The 27,490-nt window shown below is 38.0% G+C and overlaps 1 long non-coding RNA gene across 2 annotated transcripts; it reads left to right on the plus strand.

Annotated features, from left to right (window-relative positions):
• The first annotated feature begins 3,461 nt into the window (after positions 1–3,461).
• Positions 3,462–27,245, plus strand: LOC132622314 (uncharacterized). Of its 2 annotated transcripts, none has more exons than XR_009575862.1 (5): positions 3,462–3,620; positions 4,088–4,149; positions 23,789–23,839; positions 24,537–24,983; positions 26,983–27,245. It is a non-coding gene; the product is annotated as an uncharacterized LOC132622314 (long non-coding RNA). The 2 variants fall into 2 exon arrangements; XR_009575863.1 differs by having other exon boundaries at positions 24,537–24,671.
• The last annotated feature ends 245 nt before the right edge of the window (positions 27,246–27,490 follow it).

Below are 27,490 nucleotides of genomic sequence, written 5' to 3' on the forward strand. Positions count from 1 at the left end.
CGGACATGACGGAGAGTGTTGGCCATGGCTATGGATGGATTTGAAGTGGAATTATGAGAATTGGAAAATGTATAGTTTGATAAAAGCTATTGATAATGATATTGTAGCGTTGTTATTGATGTTTGGGAGTTGTTTGCTATATGGGGAAGCTGTATAAACAAGAGAAATGTTGCCCAATTTTTATTAGCCCTTAATTGATTTAGCTTAAGCTTGCGAACATTGCCGATTATCTAATTTTAGTATGAATATTCTTGAATGTAGAATCGCGGGCCGGAAAGAAGTCATCTAGTTGATAGAGTAAGGAGATATAAAGGTATGTGAGGCTAGCCCTTTCTTTCTAAGGCATGAATCCTATGACATGATTCTCTCTATTTATCTATGTCTTTCCTAATTTCCAAGAATTCATAAGTCCGTGATTTCTAAAGGCTTCTTACGAGGCGAAGATAAGAGAAGTGCTATGAAGACGAATATGATCATGATATCCATAATCTAATCGGAGGGTACCGACCTTACGTCACTCCGATAGAACTATAACTTTCACTTGAACCCCTATGCATGTTTCATGTTGAGTATATTAGGATGATTACACCGTGCCTATATGGCCGGGTAGCACCGCTAAGGTGGGCGGCTTGTACACCGTGTCTACGTGGCACAGGCAGCACCACTAGTGGGCAGCTTGAGATGATCGTCTCGGACGCGGGATGCCCGGATGCGGGATACTGACGATAGATGATTCAGATAGTTATATATATGTGTGTATGCATACATGACATGATGTTGATTATGATGTAAGTGAGCATGCATGATCCGTCTCCAGAGGCAAGCAATCACAGTTGTTACTTTCCTTATGTTTCTGTATTTCCTTACCATGTTATCATATATGCCTTACATACTCAGTACATTGTTCGTACTGACGTCCTTTCTTTTTGGACACTGTGTTCATGCCCACAGGTAGACAGGGGGACGACCTAGATCCTTAGGAGCACATTCAGCTGACACACAGGAGCACCCCTTTATTCCGGAGGTACAGTTTTGATGTATTCTTTTGTGTATATATTCGGGCATGACGGGGTCCTGTCCCGTCCTCATGTTCAGCACTTCAGTTAGAGGCTCGTAGTTACATACGTATGGATTATAGCTAATAGGTGACATCTCAGTGTATATCATTTTGATAGCCATGAGGGCCTACGTATATATATATATATATATATATATGTGTGTGTGTGTGTGTGTGTTTTGGAAGTAATTCATGAGCAGTTTATTATAAGTCAAGCCTTGAAGCTTATGTGTGTATAGGTTGAGTATTAAAGTCAGTATGATAGGTGGTATTCGGTAGCCAACTCCGGGTACCAGTCATGGCCCCTAGCTGGGTCGTGACACTGCGGGAGTCTTCCGTAAAAAGAAAGAGGACGTGGCGAGCATATCCCACATACCAAGCGTAGACCCTAAAAGGCGGGAAGAAGCACAATATTCTCTACCAACTCCACTCCCTGTCAATTACCCGACTTCACTTAACAGCCCTATGCCTATATTTTATGCACAACCAAGCTTTACCACCACTGAATCAACTTATGTGGCTCCACCAAGTGCCTGAGTACCCGCTTCTATTTACTAAGTACCACCACAACAAACCTATAGACCACCATAACAGAATTATCAGACAGTAGCCCATGATTACCACCCACCGTAAAACAACCCACCACACTACCAAATCAACCACCACCACCAGCATACAATGCTCCACATCTTGCTTTCGAGAGAAAGCCAGCGAGAGAATTTAAAATAATGCTTGAGCCGAGGGCTCGACTCTTTGAAAGGATACACGCCGCAGGTTTAATCCAAAAAGTCCCTCCAAAACTGGCTCAGCTCGGGAATAGGTTTTTCAGGGCCGATCGGACTTACGCCTATCATTCAGAGGGCAATGGGCATAGCACAGAAGTCTGCATAAATCTCAAACATAAGATCTAATATGTGATTGACAAGGGGGAGTTTATCCTGGAAAACACAGCTCCCAATGTAAACACGAACCCGTTGACCAACCATGAAAACAATGGAGTCCACATGATTGAAAAGGACGAAGACTGGGAAGTTTCCAGGGAATTGGTCACCATAACGGTTAAGTCCATTGAACAAACAGTACCTTCCCTCAGACTCCAAGATTGTCCCAATTTCAAGGTCCTGATCCCGGCACTAGAAATTCCAAAGGCTATACCAAGTTTCAGAACCTTAGTCCCAGCACCGCTGGTGGCTCAGGTGGCATGACAGATAGTGCCCGCTCCCAAAGAATCAGTCACTATGCAAGCAGCCATGGCCCAAGGCATGAATCGCTCAGGAAGATGTTACATCCCTGAATTCTCGTATAGCCCGAGATATGTAGAAACCCCAAAAGCCAGGGTCCGGCCACATGTGTGAAAATTGCATAATGTTGAGAGGTAGAATGACTCGGGTCGGTCAAAAATTAGGGTTAGTCAAATTTCGTTGCTCAAGGATGGTCCCGCCATCCCTAAACACCAAAAGGGCAGTTAGTCCTTCAAATTGATGAAGAGATCTTTATGGCATTATAAATTATTTAGAAATTAATTGGTATTTATGGCATTCATGAAATATTTTGTTAGGATTAATCAAAGGCAAAACAATTTTTGAATAACTATTCACTTAATCGCTAAATTGTCAAAAAGACAAATTAACTACTTTCTTTAAATCCAAGGAACTTGAGTAATTAAGAGAATTGACCATTTGCCCTTCAGCCTTTAATTATGTGTGTTTGCTTAATTGTTTGAAATCAATAAAACTGTTTTAGTGCATTAGATTAATTAATCAATTAGAGGGTCATTATTCAAAATTGGTTTTTATTACTAATTGTTTACATTATGGCCACAATTGAATTGATCAATTCATGGTTTAAGACAATTATGGTCATTTTTGCAAAGTTAGCCTTTGAGTGGCCTTAATTGAAATGACCAAATCCATTGGCAAAGCAATTGAGGTCATTAGTGCAAATCTAGCTTTAATTGGTTAATTAGGATAAATGAGGTCACAATTGAAATAATTAATTGGATTAAGTTTAACTAAAGGACATAAATGCAACACTCATTTAGATTTAAATCCAATGAAGGCTATACTTGAAATCAAGGTTGTTTAAATAATTATACATGTTTTAAAATTAATTAAAAATGCTAATCATATCCTAATTTCTATAATGTGATCAATAATCGACACTTTAGCATTTTTATTTATTTTAGTCTACCCATTTTGCCCCTCGTAGGCGTATATAAGCATGATATACGCAGATATATACACATAATATACGTATATAGGGCCCCTTCCTTTTCTTATTTAATTATGGACCGGGTCCAGCCCACTAATTGGACCGACCCGACCCAATACCAAACGACCCCTAAAGCCTATTCCTCTCTCCCCTTTCCTCTTCCCCCCCCCCCCCCCCCCCCCCCCTCCCCCTCCCAAAAAAAAAACCTAGCGCTGCCCCAATATTCCTTCTCTCTCCATGCCAAAAATGGTAATAGCGTAGAGACCTCAGGCTTTTTGTAGTCCTTGCATAGCTATTTTCATACAATAATTAATGTTTCAACATTGTTTTCGCTCAAATTCGTCCAAACACGGTAATTAATCTTTTAGTTTTACTCTTTCTTTTGATTTTGAGTCAAACTTAAACTTTCTGTGTTTTTATTGTTGTATCACATTATTATTTTCACGATTTCTTATTGGTCCATAGTTGTTGGTTCGGATCGATACGAAACAAGATAAATATGACCGTATACATTCGTTTCTTTGTAGAATCTAGTCGTTAATTTCATAGACTCACATTTTTCATCTGAAAAATCATTTTGTACCACATCGGTGTTTTAAGTCTTTGGAAGTATTTTGGGATTCTATTTACCCTCTCAATTTCAGAAGTTTTGAACTCTCACAGCTTGAATTTCGAGTGAATAGCTCTGAAATTTCGAGTTCTTAGTGTAATATTTTTTTAAGACTTAACTGTTAAAGGTAGAGTCTCACTAGTCTAAAATATTCATTTACTTGTTTTTTTTTTTTTTTTTTTTTTTTTTTTTTTTTTGTGGGGGTTGAGTCTTGAGATTGGAAGCACAAGGCTTCAAGATCCATTCTTGACACAGGCTGCACCAACAAAAGGTAATCTTTTATCTTGCTATTGCCCCTTTTTTTCATTCATGTCCTGCTTATTATGGGATGATGCATTTTGTTATGAGTAATTAGATTAGTCGTTAGTTTGTTCAAGCATGATTCCTGTTTAAGTTAGTTAGAGGTCGAACCTGGCTTATTGTTAATATACTTAGATTAATCTTTATTCTAGTTGCTTAAATGATTAGTGTAGCACTGTATAGTTGGCTTAAGGGGTGATTTGACTCATTGGTAAAGCTTGAACTAAGATTTCTCTGCTGAGTACTGATAGGGACATTGTTTGATCCTGTGCTCTCTTGATGGGATGATATTTAACTGTGAACTTAATAGTGTATGACTTGAGTAATTTCTAAGTAACACTGCTTGATCTAGTTTGAATCTCTAAATCCTTTGTGTTTGATCATAGAACAGGAATGATATATGCTAGATGGGACTGTGGTGTGTCTTTTGAATTGAATAGGAAGGGTCTGTCAGTGTGCCAATCAAATCAGAGGCTCCTGAACCTTTTGATTTATTTCCTTGATCCAAGCATGATTGTCTGTGTTCTGTTGATCACATCTAGTGCTAGTAAAGTGTTGTTACAGTTCGTATTTTTGCAGGCGGGGTTAGCGCTCGGAAAAGCTACTTTGAACTCGCTGGTACTCTTTCGGACTTTGTTTTAAAAGAGTCGCCACCTAATTTTTAGTAAATTAGGAAAACCAGTTTTGAAGGGTTTATTCATACGCCGTGAAAAATCCTTCTTAATCCAAAGTTCTAGTTAAGGGTTCTGGTGATCCCCTAGGGAAGGTATTAGGCACCCTAGTATTAAGGATTCGTACTATACGGTTGACCTTTGAATCCCAATGTGTGAGCATTTGCATGAACTATTTATTTGGTGTTTATTTCCCGCAAAAGTCTGTCATGTTGCATATCATTTTTGAAAATAATTGAATATATTCCCCTTACATATAGGGTATTTAGGTTCGGATTTATGATATCCGGATAAAATTAGTTCCTTTTACATACAAGGATAATATTATTTTGTAAAGGCAACACGTTTGGAGTAAATGAAACTCGTTCATGCTTAGACTCAAACATGGTCCAGGTTAGTCCGTTTAGGACGTTTTTTAGAACACCTTTAAAACTTTTAAGAAGAATAATTGGCACGAGTTTAATAAAGCTCGGGTTTATAATCAAATTTATAATCTTGATATTTTATCTTAAAACTTGATTTGCTTGTAATAAAAAACCATTTGTCATAAACCCTCAGGGGTTGGCCTGGTGGCAATTGACTTGAGCCTTGGGGTGCTCCCCTTCAAGGTCTCAAGTTCGAAACCCGCTGGGTGCAAACAATTTCTGGGGGCCATCGGACTGGGGAAACCCTGAATTAACCGTGGTGCACTTGCGGGAAACTCCTTGCCGAGGGCCTGTGCACCCCCGGGATTAGTCGGGGCTCAAAGAGACTCGGACACCCGGTGCTAGTCAAAAAAAAAAAAACCATTTGTCATAGGCTTAGACCCAAATCACACCCCTTTTATAAAGTGATTTAAGATTGCTCAGTTTTGGCCAAAAATTTCTTACGCCTTGCTTCTGTTCCTGGGCTAAGCCCAAAACCTATTTGTTTTACTTTGTCCAAAAAATTGGTTAAGTGGAGCTTGAAATATGACCTTTGGGTTGGGCCTTGGCCCTTAAACTCTTAACTTATTTTCGGAAAAATAGTGTTCGTGCTTCAGTACAAGCGATTATATAGATGTACATATATGCCTAAGCCTTATTATTACTACAGGATTCGTCTGATTTTGGTTTTAAAAGAAAAGCAGAACCCATTTTCATAGAACATGTCTTTTACATAGTTCTAAAAAATGCTTTCGTCTGATTTGATTTTAACAAAATAGAACTCATGTTTTGTAAAGCGTATTCGTTAAAAACAGTTCCGAAGACTACCTTTTTGCTCGAACAAAAGCAGGGTTTTCGAAAACTTATCTGTGAGAGGCATTTTTTCTTAGTTTTGCAAAGATGAAACCTGATTTGGTAAAAAGGTAATAACAATATACTATTTCCTATAAAGATGGGAACTGATCCTTTTATTTACTTCTTTTAGCCGTTTTTATTTCTTTTTGGAAAATGTTTACGCTAATCCGGATTTTAAAATTGCGTTGGAGCCTAAGGTCTGACTAAACGACATATGCACCATTCACCTACGATGCCTAATTCAAAAGTAAAGATTCCAATAATAATGTAAGTTTGTACAAGTACAACATTTCAAATAAAGGAATAGATTGACATGCTGAAATTTAAAAGAGGAAAGAAGTGAGTTAGGGGTGTGCCAAACCCCCTAAAAAAAACCATTCTCACCCATGGCTGGGCCTTCATAATATTAGCTTCCATTTTAGACTTAATCAATTTGAAAGAATATTCCTGTTGGGCCAAATCCCTATCTATTAAATATATGTTTGACGGACCTAATTTTGTCATAATCATACATAATATATACATATATATCCACATATTTCCCCATATGATCACAACTGCACGACCAAGGACTTAATCATATACCATTGCTCCACTGGAAATTTCAAGCCATGATATACCAATAGGAAAAGGTTGTCACCACCCTTTTTCCTGACACCGCACAAGTTTCAAGGGGTTTCATGAACCCCCAGCATGGCTGGATATCGAGGAGTGGTTAGACCTATCCCCAAAACCTTCTCAAACTCCCAAACAAACCAATGTAGCCATAGTATATGATCATAGTCTCAAAGCCGTGCACAAGTATCAACTTGTGGGAAATATTTTGAATACAAGTGTCTTTTAAATGAATTCAGAATCAAGGTGAAAGACTGGAACAAGTACAGTAATGTAATAATATACATTCAATGTATACAACACTATTAGAATTCTTGATTAAATGAATGACCCAAACAAGTCATATTTTTTTGTTAGCCTATGTGTACTGCCCATAATCAACCTACTTTCTTATAGGTATACACATAATAAATCCTTGTCATACACATGATATGTGTATACCATGTTTATACTCCCCTTATTTTACAAGCCTAGGTAGATTCGCTGTTTAAATTATATTCTTACTTGTCCAAATGCTATGCACAAGGCAAAGTTAATTAAAATCCCAAACTTAATTTCCAAGCACATCAAAATAATGATTTACCAATTCACATATTCATAGCAGATCTAGGAATAGAAGTTTAGTTTGTTCAAAATGATCACAGAAGCACAATAGAAGGGTGCAAATAGAGGAGAAATTCCACAACTTGTAATCCTCAAGAAATAGGGTTGTAACATCAAAGGACCTAAATAACAACACCAAATGAAAACTGGGACTGTCCAGTTATAGATTCCCATAAAAGACCACATAAAACCTTTGTATTAATATAGCAGATGCATGATCATGTTACAACAAAGCTTCACACCAATTACCATTTAAAATGGACAGGGACAGAAACCAACTACATATGCACTAAATGATCTAAAAAGAGAAAGCATGAAGTTCAAGACTCAATCTTCACATTATCTAATCCCTTTAAACTCCTAACAGATGACACTTGCTACCTACAAACTAAGACTAGTTCATTTATTTTAGACACACTAAAGACTACTTCTTAAAATGATCTTATTCATTATTCCTAGTCCCCTAGGTGCACCCTAGACCTTTGATCATGCTGAGTTTCCTATCCCTTTTATCCTTTAAGTCCTTTTTTTTTTTTTTTTAAGATGGCGGGATTTAAGGAAATCTTATCCCTTTAAGACAAGGATGTCCCCCATGGCATGTAGACTGGTCATGAATCCCCTTATTTGGGGGTAGATACTATGAGTCAAGCTGAGTTTGGCTCTTTTCTGCCCCTCTTGAGGTGTCTTGAGAAGACCAGTCTAGACCAAGTGGCCCATGTTGTCCTTGGGAGTGCTTGGCACACCTCCATAACCAACATCAGACCAACTCTCACTGAACACCATTCACTTTAGCATAGGCACAATAACACTAGTCATTTCATTCTTCTAATTCTGTGTTTAAGAGGGCTTTAAAATACTAATGATGTCGGATTAGTTGTTGCTAGGCAGATCACAGTTCTTATTTAGGCTAGGTTATACTGCAGTTTTCAGCAAAGTCTAGGTGACACTAGTTAATTCAAGAAGTGGAAAGTCTTTACTAATTTAAGATCAGTCTAATGTTCATTTCCAAGTTTAGATTCAGTCAAATGTCTTCTCGTGACCACAGTCCTCACATAAAAATCATACCAACCTCAATGCTCATTTCTTAGAAAAAAAAAACAAGCAAACAAATAGACAAGGCAACCTCAGGAAAAGAAGAGTAACATGTATGCAAATATCAGGAAAAAAAAATATAATTCACCTCTTTAGGACTTAGTTAATGGTAATTCAACCTCCCTAATAAGGACATGACAAACACCGACTTTTTTCTAAACTTGGTTTTAGGCAATATAAAATTCAAAATCCCCAGGGCATGACAAAATATGACAAGTGACTGTCCCTTTATTCTAACTCAGTTTTAAACAACAAAGAATCACAAGGATTTCCCCCCAAGGCTGGGCAAACCACCATTGGCCTATTACAAGCTCTTACTGAACCTCCATAGTCCTGAGAACAAGGTCCAAGGAGTTGAGAAAGCCTTAGGGTGCTTAAAGAAGGGCAGGATAGGCTGAGCTCATCACCTCCCTATCCCTTTCCTGCACCTCACTTTCAGCCAAAAAAGATCCTAGGTTCCACTGGTCATTACCTCCAGCTCATACCTAGGCTCACCTTTTAATCTCCCAAAGCAAACCCCACCCCTTTACCTCACTCTCCTAGACCAACCACCAAAACTCATGGACAAAGATGGCTTGCCACTGCCCACCCCTTTAAAATGAGCCTCATCTAAATCCTAACTAATCATATGAATCAAACAGTTTCTAGCCAACTTTAGTTTTAAACTCGTACCATATGAGACCTCACGGAATACCTTTAGTCATTAATACTCAAGAGAGTGGTGCAATTAAGTTACTTAAGAGTTCTAAGCAAAATTAGGTTGAATATCAAACTTCAAGTTCAGGACAATTCCAATTCCAACTGTTCAATCATTTCTTTAGACAGTTAAATAGACATCAAGACCTTAAATTACCCTTTTTAAATCTATCTTAAACTTCCTATGATAAATCAGACATAAAACAGAAAGGAAAGTAAGGCAATATGAATGCAGGGCCCAAATTCTACTCAAATGAAACCCAACATGACACTTAGTTCTGTTAATGGCACAGGATGTTCTCTCTTTTGTTTCAAAGCAACCTTAACAGATTCTATAGACTCTTATCAACTCCTAATGGGCCCTTGACACCCCATTATCTCATCAATGGTCCTTAGTTTTAACTCCATTTTAGGCTGTCCTGCTCTACTCTAAGATGTCATTTCCTTTAAAGCTACCTTTTAATGCACAATATACCATTATTCAGAGTCATTTGACCATCTCAAATGCATTCAAACAGACCTGGGGAGATCTCAGACCCAAACAAATATAGGCAAACACAACTTCAAATGCTTTAGCCAATTGCCATAGATTTCTAATAAACAAGTTCAATTCTTCTAAGCTTGTTTTAACCTAGTCATGATCTTTCCTAAGCTTTATACCAATCAAAGACTCATATCCTTTAATTGACAATCAAATAAGAATACAAGATCTCAGTAAAAAAAAACAGGCTCAGAAAGAAAAGAGTCACATTCTCATTAGAAATAGGAAACAATCACTTCAGAGTCTCCAAAATAAACACCACAGCACTATGAATGTTCCACTACATTGAGCAGGATTTACATTAGCTTAAAAATTTCATCAAACTATCATAATTTATGTGATCCTATTCTTATCAGACTCAAGCATTTGGACATCAAGAAAGTGACCTTCAACATTCATAACTACACTAAGTCTACTGCAGGATATTCATGGAGTCTACTCTAGGATATTTAAACATTCATTGCATTGTTTAAGCATATACATTCAAACTATTTCGAAGAAGACCACTTGCTAATGTCAGACCTAGTTTAAAAGGTAAAGAGTAACAAACTCCATATCTGTATCCTAACAAAGAAGCAGGGTAAAGCATTACCTTTTTGTGGTGCAGCCTGATCAAAAATGAATTTGAAAACCTTAAGTGCTTCCAAATCACACAACCCAGCCTCACAGACCAAAAGAAAGAAAAAATGATTTTTTTTACTCAAAGAAAGACTTCACAACTAGTGCGGCCTTAAAATTTTACTAAAAGAGGCTTAATATTTGAAATTTGCCCCTCTTTAGATTTCTCCAAACCTTTTTAACTTCCGAAAACCTTTCAAAAAAAATTAAACTTGAAGAAAATCAGATTTTTTTCTCAAAAATCCTGTTTCTCCTTTTTCTATTTTTTTCGACCTTTTTCAAAACTCGTTTTTGCAAGGGGGTTGGGGTTCTTCTTATAGAAACCCCAAAATCACCTAAGACTTTCAAGTAGACGATGTGGGACAAATGCAATCACCAGAAAAATGCCTTTCAATACTAGATCTACGCATCACATGATTTCTCAAGCATATGGATGGTCAGATTTGAACCCTACCTGGTTCGATCCGACCTTTTCCAACTCGACCGATAAGATTTAAGCATAGTACAACAATGATATTGCTAAGTTCAGCATAACAAAGTAAAAATAAAGTAGAAAATTGATTTATTACCATGTTTGTGATTTAAAATCGTGAATTCGAGTGCCATATTAAATGCTTTAATCAAAATGGACACAATAAAGCTGCATGCAATTGCTATATTATGCAGATTTGCCATTTTTGGCATGTGGAGAGAGAGAGAGAGAGAGAGAGAGAGAGAGAGAGGCGACGATTAGGGTTTTTTAGGAAAGGGAGAGGAGAGAGAGAGAAGCGGGGGTAGGAGGCGGGGATTGAAAAAGAAAAAATATAAAATGAGGGGTGGGGTGGGTGTTTTGATGATTTGAATTAAAAGGGGATTTGGGTCGGGTCTCAGCCTGATTTGGGCTGGACTCGGTCCATATCCGGATTTTTAATTACATGGGGCCTTGTATGCATATATATACACCAAGTGTATACATATATGTATGCTTGGTGTATACATATGTATACCTATTGTATATAAAAAACCCAAGTAACTAAATAAAAATTTTATGATTGAAAAAGGTTTTAATTGTGGGAAAAAATTAGACCGTAATTATTTTATTAAAATAATTAAAGAGAAGTCGGCCAAATTACTAATGGGTCTAAATTGGCCTTAATTAATTAACCAACATAATTATTTAAAATAAAAATTAAACTATACAATTAGAAATTTTGAAATTAAATTAAACCAATTATTCGAAATAAAACATTAACAGACGTATTTTGCAAGATAATTCTAATTTCTATAAATCTTGGGCTGGCTAATTTAATTATGGACAAGACAAGACATATTTATATAAGAAGGATCAATTTTGCAGTAATTATCAATTAATTAACTAATTAGCCTAATTAAAACATTTACGGGCAATTACGCCTATTTTGTTTTTTTGACAAATCATGCAAAATATACAAAATCAGAAGTTTTAAAAGGTTAAACAGTTGATCACTTAAATTATTTAAATTTCTAAAACTTCATTAATTTAAATGAAAATAAAGTATTTGCACATTTTTGATAATTTTAAATAATTAAATAATGAAAACCCCTCTCTCTCTTCCCCTCTTTTTTTCTAATTAATTAATTAAATTCAAAAATATCTCATAAAATATCATGGAAATATTCATTAATTTCTAAATAAATTTATGATGCATGAAAATCCCTTTTATCAATTAAAAGGGGTGAGATATTGACCTGGACAATTTATAAAAAATCATTTAAAGCTTTCGAAGTGCCCAGTTCATTTTATTTATTATCCGGGGACTCTGAGTGTTTGAAATAAATTACTGGAGGTCAAAAATTAGGTGTTAACAAGTGTTATATACAAGCTTTGAAAGACCTTAATGAGGTGAAGCATGCCTAAACAAATCCTGATATTTGGGTAAGATGCTTGAGAGGACCTGGGTAAGGTCAATGCATCTAAATAGGACCAACTTTGATCTAAGAGGAGATTGTGAAGCCCCTTTTTTTAAACTTGTCTAGGGTATGTGTGTAATGGTATAAACAGGACCTAGCATAATCTGACTAAGCAACATAACTATAAGAGAGGAAGTCAAATAGAGTAAAAGTAGGGGGAACATAGAGGTCTTAAGATTAGACCAATTAGGATTGATCTGGAACAATGTCTGTATGTTGAATGTCTATGTGTAAGAGGTGTTCCAGTATTGAAACAATAAAATCCTGTATGCTACATCCATATTCAAATTGCATGAAGTCCTTGATCTGAGCTCTGGTAGCCTGATTGAGATGAATGCAGTGCCACAACTCAGTTGTTTCTGCTTGCTTGTACTTTTGAGAATGTTGCTTATATGTTTAGTTATCATTGCTTGGCTGTTTAACTGATATATACCTCTAAGATGTAGGGGAATGAGATTTATGATATGATTGTGTCATGACCCAACCAGAGAGCCATGACGGGCACCCGGAGCTAACCTACCGAACACCTCTTAACATACTTTTCATAATAGTATCTAGGTGAGCCACATGACTATCTCATATTTACTACGAATTGAAGAGACGAAAGTTCCATCAACACATATACACATCTATATAAACAAGGGTAACCATGCCCATATGTACAAGCCGACAAGGCTATCAAAATAAAATATAAAATGTGAACCGATAAGGCTATAGAATATCTAGCTGTGTACATCTGTCTACGAGCCTCTACATGGAGTGTGTAATATCATAAAGATGGGATAGGACCCCGCCGTGCCCAAGTATGTACACAAAAAGAATAATACCAACTACTGCAGCTTCAGATCAAATGGAGCACTTCTATGAAATCTCTGACGAAGCAGCCTAAGGGCCTGGTCTGTCTCCCTGTCTACCTGCGGGCATGAACGCATCGTCCACAAACAAAAGGATGTCAGTACGAACAATGTACTGGGTATGTAAGGCATGAATAGCGACATGATGAAAGCATGAAGATATCATAAGATAAAGAGAACAGGTTATACCTCATAATACCTCTTAATACAGATTTTCATGTATACATAACCTTTCTCTAAAGGAAACATTTCATACATGTACATATAATGATACCATACCCGGCCATGTAGGCTCGGTGTCACCATACCCGGCCATAACAAGGTTTGGTATTGTCCATACCAACCATATCAAGGATCGGTGTTGTCAATACCCAACTGCAATGGTGTGCGCGCAATAGATATCATATCAGGCTATATAAGCTCGGTGTCACAAAATAATTATATACATATATGACATACATGAGTATCCAAAGAAAGCATTACAACTCTATCAGGGTGACATAATGTCAGTAAACCCCTGATTTCTATTATGGAATCACCATTATCATCATTATCATCGTCATTATGAAGAACTCTATCAATACTATCATAAGAATCTTGGAAGTCATGAGCTTCTAGCTTATTCTAGGAAATAGGACATTATGGATGTCGTAGATAGAATCACAATAAGGAAGTCATGCCTTTAGAAGGAAAGGGTTAGCCTTAACATACCTTTACGTCTTCTTAATTACTTACGTTCTCATCCAAAGTCCTTAAAATCTACATTAAAGAGGATTCATGCTAGGGTTAAGTCTTGAAAACACTCTTAAGTTCAAACTAGTGTAATTAACGAGCTAACGAAATTTGGGCAGACCTCTCCTATTTTGTCAGCTTCCACTATATTACATAACAACTCCCAAACAACAACAATAACATCTATAATATCATAATCAAGAAGTTATATTCAATTTAGTCTCAAATTTGTCCAAAATCCCCTTTCAAGTTCATCTCATAGTCATCAACTTCACTCCAACACTTTATGACGTCTCTACTTTAATTCTTTTCCTTTACAAGGGTTAATAAATCTCTTCATCAACTCAATCATGTAATAATAGGAAGAACATACCTTATAATAGAAGAACTTCACCTTACTCAAATCTTTCCAAGATCAAGTTTATCACCACCTTAAACAGAAACAAGAACAATCATCTTCCATGGATTATCTTTGATGTTGATCTTCTCTCTTGATGATATGGAAAGGTTTGGAATTTTATGGAACCATCAAGAACTCTCAATAATCCTCTAGATGTGTGGGGAAATAAGTGTGGAAATTTAATGTTAAAAATGGGGTCCTTTGGGATTTAAAAAGGGCTGAAAATCGCCCCACCGCTCCGTGTTGCGGTAAGTATGTGGCTCAGCATACTGAGTATGCGGCCGCATACTCCCTCCACAACATGGGGGTGGTGTTAGTCAGAAATCTCAGCCAAAATGGCCAGTGTTCTGCCAATATGCGGCCCAGCATACTGAGTATGCGACCGCATATAGCTCTATTTTCCCCGGTTTCGTGAAAATGTATTCTTTTCGATTCGTTTGACCTCCAATCCTTACAGAACCTTCTTGGCACTTGTATAAAACTTCATTAATAATATAAGGGGCCCTACGATCCCCCTAAAGGCAATTCTAAGCAATGTATAACTCAAATGAAACGATATCTTCCCAAAACATGACTTAATTTTCCAATCTCTCAACAAACTTACTTCCGCCGCTTCATATGACTCTAGAACCTTAAGGTACATACTTATAATTATTGGATACCCTACTTAACCCTATAAGGGATTCATTCCCCCTTTGCGCTTACGTTATTTTACTCATAATGCAAATGGGCACAAAATTTCCAAGGTGTAACATTCCTCCCTCGGTAAGAACATTCGTCCTCGAATGTTATACTCTTAGGGATCCTACAAAATTTTTGCCAGAGTTTCCCTTATAAATATGCCACTACCATCTTGTCACAACAATCCAAAATATACAACGCCTCATAGGGATACAACGATAATAACAATAATGGCCACTCACGACCAATAAATCATCAATAGAAAGCATTACGTACCTGAAGGCAATGATGGCTCTATCTGAACCTCCTCTGGGAGTGGAAACAGATGTTGATACCTGAACTTCATATCTTCCTCATCTTCCTAAGTCATTTCTTCTCTATTATTGTTTCTCCATAAAACTTTAAATGAAGTTATATCTTTAGTTCTTAATCTCCGAACTTGTCTATCTAGAATAGCAATGGGAACTTTTCCATAGGATAATTTCTCGGTGACCTAAACATCATCCATTGGTCCAATTCTGGAAGGTTCTCCAATGCACTTTCGAAGCATTGACACATGAAAAACTGGGTGACACCTGGCCTACCTTGCGTGCACCTGGCCTACCGAAGGTAGATTTAACTCATAAGCCACCTGGCCTACCTTGTGTGCAATCTTGTAAGGTCCAATATACCGAGGACTAAGCTTACCCTTCCTACCAAATCTCATTACACCTTTTATAGGTGACACCTTCAAGAACACCCAATCATTAACTTGGAATTCTAAGTCTCGTCGGCGATTATCTGCATAAGATTTTTGGAGGCTCTGAGCTGCCAATAATCAATCCTGAATAAGCTTGACTTTTTCCATGGCTTGCTGGATCAAGTCTGGCCCTATTAATTTAGTCTCTCCCACTTCGAACCACCCAACTGGTGATCTACACTTGCGCCTATATAAAGCCTCATACAGGGCCATTTGGATACTTAAATGATAACTATTGTTATAAGAAAACTCAATAAGCGGTAAGTGATCATCTCAACTACCTCCAAAATCTAAGAGACATGGCCGTAACATATCCTCGAGAGTCTGGATGGTGAGTTCAGCTTGTCCATCAGTCTGTGGATGAAATGTTGTGCTAAGACTCACCTGAGTCCCAAACCTTCTTAGAAGGACTTCCAGAAATTAGTCGTAAACTGTGCTCCTCTATCAGAAATGATGGATACTGGAACACCATAGAGTCGTACTATCTCTTTGAGGTAAAGCTTTGCATAATCTTCAGCTAAGTATGTAGTTCTGACAGGCAGGAAATGAGCTGACTTTGTGAGTCTATCCACAATTACCCATATAGAATCTTGCTTATACTGAGAACGAGGCAAGTCTGTAACGAAATCCATATTAATCACTTCCCATTTTCAAGTTAGAATTTCCATGACTTGCAACAATCCCCTAGGCTTCTGATGCTCAATCTTTACCTGCTGACAGTTAGGGCATTGAGCTATGAATTCTGCTATGTCGTTCTTCATTCCATCCCACCAATATATGGATTTAAGATCATGATACATTTTTGTCACTCTCGGATGAACAGAATAGCGGGAACAATGGGCTTCCTCCAAAATCTAGTGACGTAATCCTGCCATATCAGGATCATATAATCTGCCTCTATACCTGAGATCTCTATCTGTTGATATCTCAAAGGATGACTTTTTCTTCTAAGGAAGTGTATTTCTGTAATGAACTAATATGAGATCCTCATACTGGCGCTCTTTCACCTCTGCTAAGGACGAAACAGCTGAATTCTTGATGGTAACTCCCATATTGCCCGAGTCCATTAACCGAACTCGCAAGCTAGCTAACTTCTGAAGCACACAAGCTAAATCTCTCTTCTCTGGTTTAACATCACATAAGCTAGCCATAGATCTATGGCTAAGAGCATCAGCTACAACGTTCGTTTTTCCTGAATGGTATAGAATGCTAACATCATAATCTTTTAACAGCTTTGACCATCGCCTTTGTCGTAGATTCAACTCTTTCTGCTTGAAAATATATTGAAGACTTTTATGATCTGTATAAATATCAACGTGAAAACTATACAAATAATGCCTCCACATCTTCAATGCATTAAACACAACAGCTAACTCTAGATCATGGGTCGGGTAGTTTTTTTCATATTTTCGCAACTGTGTTGAAACATAAGCAATAACTTTACCATGCTACATCAACACACAACCTAACCCCATGCCTGAAGCATCACAATAAACAACATAGCCCTCCGGTCCTTCTAGAAGTGTCAGAATCGGGGCCAAAGTCAATTTATCCTTCAGTTCCCAAAAACTGCGCTCACAAGTATCCGTCCATTGAAATTTAGCTAATTTCTGAGTTAGCTTTTTCAATGGTGTAGAAATAGAAGAAAAGCCTTCTACGAATCTTCTGTAATAACCTGTCAAGCCCAAAAAATCACGAACCTCCGTAGGTGTTGTAGGTTTCGGCTAAGTCTTTACAACTTCAATCTTCTGGGTATCCACCCGAATTCCATCAACTGAAATAATATGCCCCAGAAAAGTCACAGAATTCAACTAAAACTCACATTTTGAAATTTTTGCATATAGCTCCCGAGCCTAAAGAACTCTAAGGACAGCACGTAAATGATCCGTATGTTCTGCCTCGGATCGAGAGTATACCAGGATATCGTCAATAAACACAATCACAAACAAGTCTAGGAAAGGCCTGAACACATTGTTAATCAAATTCATGAATATCGCCGGTGCATTAGTCAATCTGAACGACATTACTCAAAATTCAAAATGATCATATCTAGTTCTGAAGGCCGTCTTTGGAATATCTTTCTCCCTAACTCTCACCTGGTGGTCCCCGATCTCAAGTCTATTTTTGAGAACCATTTGGCACCCTGCAACTGATCAAATTAATTATCGATTCTTGGGAGCGGATATTTATTCTTGATCGTTACCTTATTCAGCTATCTGTAATCAATACACATTCACAAGGAGCCATCTTTCTTTCTTACAAATAACACGGGTGCTCCCCGCAGCGACGAACTAGGCCTAATAAAGCCTTTCTCAGCATATCCTTCAATTGCTCCTTCAACTCTTTGAACTCTGCAGGAGCCATTCTATAAGGAGGAATAGATATTGACTTATTATCCGGTAGCACATCAATGGCAAAATCAAGCTCTCGCTCTGGTGGAAGGCCTGGAAACTCATCTGGGAATATGTCCGGAAACTCATTCACTACTGCGACAAATTGAAGAGTTGGTGGCTTTGCTTCTATATCTTGAACCCGGATTAAATGATAAATATAAACTTTAGCAATTATCTTTCTTGCCTTGAGATAGGGAATAAACCTACCTCTCAGAGATGCTGTATTACCCTTTCACTCTAAGACTGGTTCTCCCGTAAATTGGAAATGAACTATTTTCGTTCTACAATCAACATTTACATAACAAAGAGCCAACCAATCCATACCCATAATAATATCAAAATCCACCATATTCAATTCAATCAAATCTGCCATGGTGCGACAATCATAGACTATAACCACATAATTTCTATATACCCGACTAGCTATCACTGGGTCACCAATTGGTGTAGATACTTCGAAAGGTTTAAGTCACTCATGTTTCATCCCAAGTCGACCAGCAACATAAGAATTAACATATGACAATGTAAAGCTTGGATCAATCAATGCATATACGTCATGCGAAGATACCGATAATATACCTGTGACAACATCGGGGGAAGACTCAAGATCCTGTCGCCCAACCAATGCATAAATACGGTGTTGAGGACCACTTGAACTGGGTACTCCTCCTCTACCTCTTCTATGACCTTATGGTGTCTGTGAGCTTTGCCCCGGAGGGCGTATAGATGATGAAGCACCAGCTACTGATCCTGTGGGTTGAACCGTACCTCTACCACCTCGGAATAGACACTCATGCATAGTATGGCCTGACTGGCCGCAAGCATAGAAAACATTCAGACCTAATCCGCATTGTCCCTAATGTAGCTTACCGCACTGAGTACATCATGGTAAGGGTGGTCTCATCTGGCCTGAATCGCCGCTCGACTGAGAACCCGAATCTCTGGCTCGGTCCTGAGTGAATAGTTCTATCAAATCTCTGGCCAGCAAGTTATGGAGGTGCACTAGTTGCTGAATGGCCTGAGTGCCTAGAATACTACTTCCTCTGACCCTCTCTGAACTCACTAACAGAACCTGAGGATCTAGCCCTCTTACTATAATCCCTATCATGCTCACGCTCACCTCTCCATTGTTGCTGCCGCTCTTTCAGATTCTGGGCATGGGACTGAATGCGAGAAATATCCATACCTTCCTAAAGTGAGGCTGTCAGACACTCATCCATCAAATGTGGCCCTAAACCATTCACAAACTGGTGAACGCGATCTCCCATATCAGCTACCATGGCCGGAGCATACCTGGCCAGAGAATTAAAATAAAGGCTATACTCTAGGGCACTTATATTCCCCTGTCTAAGATTCAAGAACCTATCAACTCTAGCCTATCGAACCTCTGGCGGCAAATAGTGTCGGAGGAACGCATCTACAAACTCTTGCCATACCGGTGGAGGTGCGTTAACTCCTCTAGATGACATCCAAACAGTATACCAATGAACTGCAACATCATGTATTCTATAGGAGGCCAAATCCACCGACTCAACATCTGAAGCATGTATTACCCGCAATATTCTCAGCATTCCATCTATGAAGCTCTACGGGACCTCATCCTATTTTGACCAACAAAATTTCAGAGTGTTCAAACTAATGAAATCACGGGCTCTGACACTGACAGCTCTATCACCATGACCTGCACCTTGCCGCTGGGCCTGAGCGACGACTAACTGCGTCAGCAAATGGATGGCCTCCCTTATCTCCTGGCCGGAGGCATCTGGTGGAAGAGCTGGGGGTGTTGGAGCTGGGGCTGAGGCTCCTCCGTGCTCCTCTAAAATGGGTAGAGTATGTGAGGACCGAGATGACATCTCGTTCTGGGACTCACCCTCATCTACTTCTGTTGGTAGTACTTGCTCAGTCCTCCTACCTGCCACTGTCTTGCCCTTCTGGGCTACTGTAGTTTTTCTCTTCACAAGTATCACTGAAAATATAATGCACGGTTAAGAAAAGAGAGATTCTTACATCATGACTCTATCGCACGATCTATCATTTGGAAGAAAGGTCAATAATTCCTAAATGCCCGCAGCCTCCTGTTTATAAATGTGGCATGCTTCACACCCATAAACAAGACTCTACTAGGACGAACTGCTCTGATACCACTCTTGTCATGACTCAACCGGAGGGCCATAACGGGCAACTGGAGCTAACCTACCGAGCACCTCTTAACATACTTCTCATAATCGTATCTAGGTGAGCCACATGGCTATCTCATATTTACTACAAATTGAAGAGACACAAGTTCCATCAAACATATGCACGTCTATATAAACATTAGTAACCATGCCCATATGTACAAGCCGACAAGGTCATCAAAATAAAATACAAAATGTGAACCGATAAGTCTATAGAACATCTAGTTATGTACATCTGTCTATGAGCCTCTACATGGAGTGTGTAATATCATAACGACGGGACAGGACCCTGTTGTACCTAAATATGAACACTAAAGGAATAATACCAACTACTGCAGCTCCGGATGAAATGGAGAACTTATATGAAATCTCTGACGAAGCAGCCTAAGGGTCTGGTCTGTCTCCCTGTCTACCTGCGAGCATGAACGCAACATCCACAAATAAAAGGACGACAGTACGAACAATGTACTGGGTATGTAAGGCATGAATAGCGACATGATGAAAGCATGAAGATATCATAAGATAAAGAGAACAGGTTATACCTCATAATACCTCTTAATACGATTTTCATGCATACATAGCCTTTCTCTAAAGGAAATATTTCATACATGTACATATAATGATACCATACCCGGCCATGTAGGCTCGGTGTCACCACACCTGGCCATAACAAGGATCGGTATTGTTCATACCCGACCACATCAAGGATCGGTGTTGTTCATAACCAACTGCAGTGGTGTGCACGCAATAGATATCATACCCGCCCATATAAGCTCAATGTCACAAAATAGCTATATACATATATGATATACATGAGTATCCAAAGAAAGCATTACAACTCTATCGCGGTGACACATAGTCGGTAAACCCCCGACTTCTATTATGGAATCACTATCATCATCATTATCATTATCATCATCATTATGAAGAACCCTTATCAATACTATGATAAGAATCTTGAAATTCACGAGCTTCTAGCTTATTCTAGGAAATAGGACATTATGGATGTCATAGATAGAATCACAATAAGGAAGTCATGCCTTTAGAAGGAAAGGGTTAGCGTTAAGATAACTTTACGTCTTCTTAATTACTTATGTTCTCCCCCAAAGTCCGCAAAATATACATTCAAGAGGATTCATACTAGCGTTAAGTCTTGAAAAAACTCTTAAGTTCAAACTAGTGTATTAACGAGCTAACGAAATTTGGGCAGCACTTCCCCTATGTTGTCATCTTCCACTATATTACATAACAACTCCCAAACAACAACAATAACATCCACAATATCATAATAAAGAAGTTATATTCAATTTAGTCTCAAATTTGTCCAAATTCCCCTTTCAAGTTCATCTCATAGTCATCAACTTCACTTCAACACTTTATGACTTCTCCACTTTAATTCTTTTCCTTTTCAAGGGTTACTAAATCACTTCATCAACTCAATCATGTAATAATAGGAAGAACATACCTTATAATATAAGAACTTCACCTTACTCAACACTTTCCAAGATCAAGTTCATCACCACCCTGAAGAGAAACAAGAATAATCATCTTCCATGGATTATCTTTGATATTTTGATGTTGATCTTCTCTCTTGATGATATGGAAAGGTTTGGAATGTTATGGAACCTTCAAGATCTCTTAAGAACCCTCTAGAAGTGTGGGGAAATAAGTATGGAAAGTTAATGTGAAAAATGGGGTACTTTGGTATTTAAAAAGGGCTGAAAATCGCCCCACTGCTCCGTGTTGCGGTGAGTATGCGGCTCGGCATACTGAGTGCGGCTGCATACACCCTCCACAACATAGGGGTGTTTTGGGTAGAAAGTTCAGCCAAAATGGCGAGTTTTCTGCCAATATGCGGCCCAACATACCATTTTCCCCGGTTTCGCGAAAATGCATTCTTTTCGATTCGTTTGACCTCTAATCCTTATGGAACCTTCTTGGAACTTGTATAAAACTTCATTAACCATATAAGGGGATCTATAGCTCCCCCTCAAGGAAATGCTAAGCAATGTATAACTCAAATGATACGAAATCTTCCCAAAACATAACTCAATTTTCCACTCTCTCAACAAACTTACTTCCACCGCTTCATATGACTCTAGAACCTTAATGTTACATCCTGTGTTTTCATGCATTGGAAAGCATACGAGTTAAATGAATCGGATCAAACAAGTTTCATCGAGGTTCGAAATTTATTTGAATAAAATACGGTCCAAGCTATAATATCCCGTATTTTTGGACTAGGAAATTGAACCGTCCATCCTAAGAAAATTTACCCGAGCCCAGAGGATTTGTTCTTATTCAAGCATGAAAATCAAGAACTCGGTATATACAAGGAATGAAGTCCCGAAATGATTTAAGACTTAGAAGTGGGATGACGGTGATTGAAATAATATTTGGTGTATGCATAAAGAGGATATGGACTAGTGTTATATCACATTATCATGGTAATGAGTATATGAAGTGTGTTAGAAGTGATCAATATTGAGTGAATTGTGACCAAGAAATTAATTATGTGAGTAATCAGTTAAATGATGGGATAAAGTGGGAAAGCAAGGGATTAATTATGGTATTTATTATCATTATGTGGATAGGTGTCAATTAGGGTGCATGCACGTGTAATCAAGGGAAGGAACTAGCTAATGACTATGCCAAGTATAAGATGGCTAGGTGGCAACCTTTTAAAATTCATTTGCAGGGTCATCTTTAATGGTAGGACCCACTTTCCACTAAGAGAACATGATTGTCATATCAATTAGAGAGAGTATGTCTTGTAAGACTAAGGATTTGGGGCAGCAACAAAATTATACAAGTAGAAAAATAGTATTTCCATTTTGGAGAGGTTGTACGTGAGTTTCTACTTTGGGACAACAGCAAAAGCATACATGTCCAATCTTATATATTTCTATTTTGGGAAGAACGTTAACGTAACTCCCATCCTTATAGCAGCAACACAACTTTGTATTGATATAGTAGCAACGTGATTTGCAATTCTAAGGGAGCATGGTAAAATTTTTATCAAGAACAACGCACATATTTTACACATTGCTTCAATCTCGTTGTCCTGTTTTGTCGTGTTATTGAATCCGGAATTTCTTCGAAGTGGAGTAAGGTGGAAGAAGAGTATTTCTTGACTTATAAGGTAAGATTTTATCCTTTTTCATGTATTTGAGCGTGTCCAAGTCCTAGCGAACTCATTTGATAGGAGAATAAGAAAGATATACCGTACATCATATTCTTGTTGTCGTTGGGGTATGAACTATTTGGGTGGCTGTTTTAATGTTTTGAAATGGCGGGAAAACCATTAAGGATAATGGTGTTGTGATTGTTATTGTACTACACGTTTATGAAGGAAAATAAGTGTATAGAGTAGCTGGTATATTGTTGTATATTGGGTTGTTTTGAATATATTCTTGATTTGCTTCATGGCTAGAAATTCAGGAGAATAGATGGGATGTGTTATTGATGTTCTTGAACTTATTGTTGGGTTATGGGATGTGTAAGAAGTAAGGGAAGTGCTGCAAAATTTCTTATAGAAACGAGCTAGTGGCTCGATATACGATATATACTTGTAATCCCCGAGTTGACAAGTGTATTGTCATTATTATAGGTGGAAGTGCTGTGGTTTGAGTTGGTACTGAGATCTATTAGACGACAAGAGGTATGTCAAGGTTATCCTTTCTTTCATTTTGGCATGACCCATGGTAGAACGAAATGTAAACGAATGTTGCTCCATTTTGATTCTACTATTAGAATGTTAGAGAAGTTTACTCTTTGACATTCTTATGATTGAGCTTCCAAGCATATTTTTCCTTAAATTCCTAAGTCCTGAAGGGGCATGTACGAGGTTTTACATTTCCATACATTTCTTGATTAATTCCAAGTCCCGAAGGGGGCGTGTGATTATGATGACTGGAGAGTCACTCCGAATATATATATATACACACACACACTTATGTAACATAATTTTATATATATATACACACACACACACACACACACTTATGTATCATGATTTTATGGGGAATGAGAAAGGGCTATGGCATTATATACACAAACCACCTAATCAACTGGTATATGATGATTATGATGCCCGAAGGGGCCTATATGATATGATGCCCGACGGGGCGAAGCTCGAAGGAGCAAATGGATAAAGGTGCATATACATAGATATATGTTTTCAAAAGTACATTATGCATATTCATGGTCCTTAGCAACAGTCATAGGTACAGGTTGACTCTTACATTCTTCTTATACTTTGAGTCTTGATATTTTGCTTCATTTCTTTCTTACATACTCGGTACATTATCCGTACTTACATCCCTTTGTTTGGGGGTGCGGTGTTTCATGCCACACAGGTTCAGACAGATGAGTCTAAGACACTCGCCATAGGATGTTCCCGGGCTATCAGCTGGATTGGTGAACTCTATTTCTATTCGGAGTATTGCCGAGTCGGAGTACATATGTATATATATGTGTCATATGCATTATGGGTACGTCGGGGACCTGTCTCGACCTATGTTATGGTTTCTAGGTTCATGTTAGAGACTTTGCAGATAGTGTTTTGGGTATGGTGTGTCGAGATGTTGACAGTGTCTATAGCAGTCATGTAGATCTGCACATTCATGTGTATTCTTTACGAAGAGTTTTACTGAGTTTACGATAAATTGATAGCAAGTATGAAATGAATGGTTTATGGGATCACGTAAGGATAATAGAAAAGGAATGAATAACATGGTGACACTCGGTCAGGCAGGACATCGGGTGTCGATCGCGGCCCTCCGGTTTGGGTCGTGACATTTAAGGTACATACTTATAATTATTAGATACCCTCCTTAACCTTATAAGGGCTTCATGCCCCCTTTGAGATTACGTTAGTTTACACGTAATACAAATAGGCACAAAATTTCAAAGGTGTAACAGATTGGGTCTGTTTAATGCTTAGGAATAGTCTGTGCCACCTCTGTGAGGTTAAAGTGATATAGAAAGTAATATGATGCCATTTTAACTCATTTTATGTCCTTATATGAACTCAATTAGGTTTTATAGATGAAAGTAATCCCTATCTATGCTTGAATAATCCTTCCTGCTTGTGTTTGCACCTATGTGAACATTTAGTTACAAGTGGCTTAAAGCAGTTCCCTTATGATCACCAGGGACTAATAGTAAGCCAAAAGCCACATGACCTGGATGAGTTTTTTTAACAGATGTTCTGGAGAGAGGGTTAAGGGATAGCCTGGTAACTGTCTGGTTCATAACACCTTCAATCCATATAAATAGCACCATGGCACTTCCATGGCCTATGGGGGCAAGCCTACTGTATGAAGCCCTTGTAATCATATAGACTCAAGGGTGTAAAATTGGAACCAAAGATATCCTAATGAATGATTTGATGAAATTAAATGAAAAGCTTAATTGCATATATGTATTTAAATTGGACATAAAATGGGGAAGGTCTAAAAGGGATTTAAAAATTCTGAACATTAAGCTGTTGTACCTTTGAAAGATCATATAATGCCCATCTTCAAGAACACTGATAAGAAACATGCATCACTCTTCTCACATCCTTTCCTTTATCCATTCTAAACTTGTATCTTTCATGTGACTCATATTGTTCTTGATCCATGTTTGTTGTCATATGAAATCAATTGGAATCTATAGTGATAAAGCTGCACCATCTGCACATGTTTGGGACTGCTTGCATTTTTTTTGCTTATAGTATGTGTATCCAAATATAAGTACTCTTCCCTGAAGAATGTATATCTTACATAAGGTCGTTTGGACTTAGAACATTTTGACATTGCTTGTATTTGGCCCTGCTTGCACCATGGTTACTTGCCTTGTCTGCAACTGCTTACTCTTAAGATAGTGTTGCATCATGCTGGTGGTCATTAGGCTCAGAGAGGCCCTGATCCTTCCTGTATCTCCCTTGCATATTTAGATCTATTTGTACTCTGCTTCTACTGGTGTCACAGTAGTTAGAGCTTAGTTATTTGTCCTATGTGTTACCTATTTTATAAGTGATTACTTTAGCTAGGGAATCTGATCCCATTTGCTTAGTCCTATCCATGCTATGTCCATTAAAGTCATAAACAATGCCTTCCTGCATATTATTGCATCTTGTACAAGGTCATCCAAGTTTGAGAAATGCCATGATTTAGCTTATGTGTGTGTTTGCTTTGACTGTGCATAAGTCATGTACATTATCCTTTATATTGTGGCCATTGTGTGGGCAACTTTGTATCATCCTCATGAGTATCAGACTTGCTGTTTGCCTCTGTCTATACCATATCTATGTATTTCAGTTTGCTTCTGTTTGTACCATATCTATGTGTCTCAGCTTGTTTTGTCTACACTATGCTTATGTGTTTTAACTGCAAACTGCTGTCCTCTGTTTTAAGACATCACATCTTGTCTAGACCATGCTATTGCTGAGTATGAATGCTATTCTATCATTCTTCTTCCCTGCTGCTATGTATGGCTAAGAAATTAAGGTAACCTTGAGGTTGGTTTAGCCTTCCCCCCGATAGCCTGCCATGCCCAAGGTTCATGAAACCTTTTTTGATCGTGTGCGGCATCGGGGATACGTATGGTGATAACCCCCCATGTTGCCTGAATCTCTGCCATTAAGGCCCAATGCTATATCTTTGTCTCTATTTCTTTTTTATTTTTTTGAAAAAACCTGCATATGTATGTGTGTATGTAACTTGCATAAATACAGTCAATTATGTGATAGGTTCAGTAAAAATAAACTAACCGGGTCCCTCTCTTCCTTCTCCTTACTTCACGGCTACTTGGGCCTAGGTCCATCCACCCTTTGGTCCAATAGGGAAATTCTTTCAAAGATTATCGAGTCCGAGGAAAGAAATGGAATTTAATATTGTTAAAGACGCAAAGAAGGCCCAGCCATGGACGAAACTGGCTAACTAGGGGCTTGGTACGCCCCTAGTCTTCCCTCTCTTGCATTTTTATTTTTGCTAGCTTTAAAATGCAGTTTTATTGTATATTTGTATTTGTATGAAGTTGTAAAAACACACATATTATATTGGAATGTTTAAATGTTTGAACTAGCCGTCTTAGGACAACGGTGCTTATGCCATTTAGCCTACTTTAGGTCCCTAAAAATGGATTTTTAAACCCGCTTAGCGTAAATAAATTTTCGAGACAAAAAATGGAAAAAATTGTTTCTTTCAGTACAGTTTTTTTTTTTTGAGAATGGATATGTGAAAACAAGTAAAACCTTTAAAGCTTTGACATGTTTTTCCTGTTAGAAATATATATATATATATATATATATATATATATATATATA

The sequence above is a fragment of the Lycium barbarum genome, chromosome 12 (genome assembly GCF_019175385.1).
Source record: "Lycium barbarum isolate Lr01 chromosome 12, ASM1917538v2, whole genome shotgun sequence".
Lineage (NCBI taxonomy): Eukaryota > Viridiplantae > Streptophyta > Magnoliopsida > Solanales > Solanaceae > Lycium > Lycium barbarum.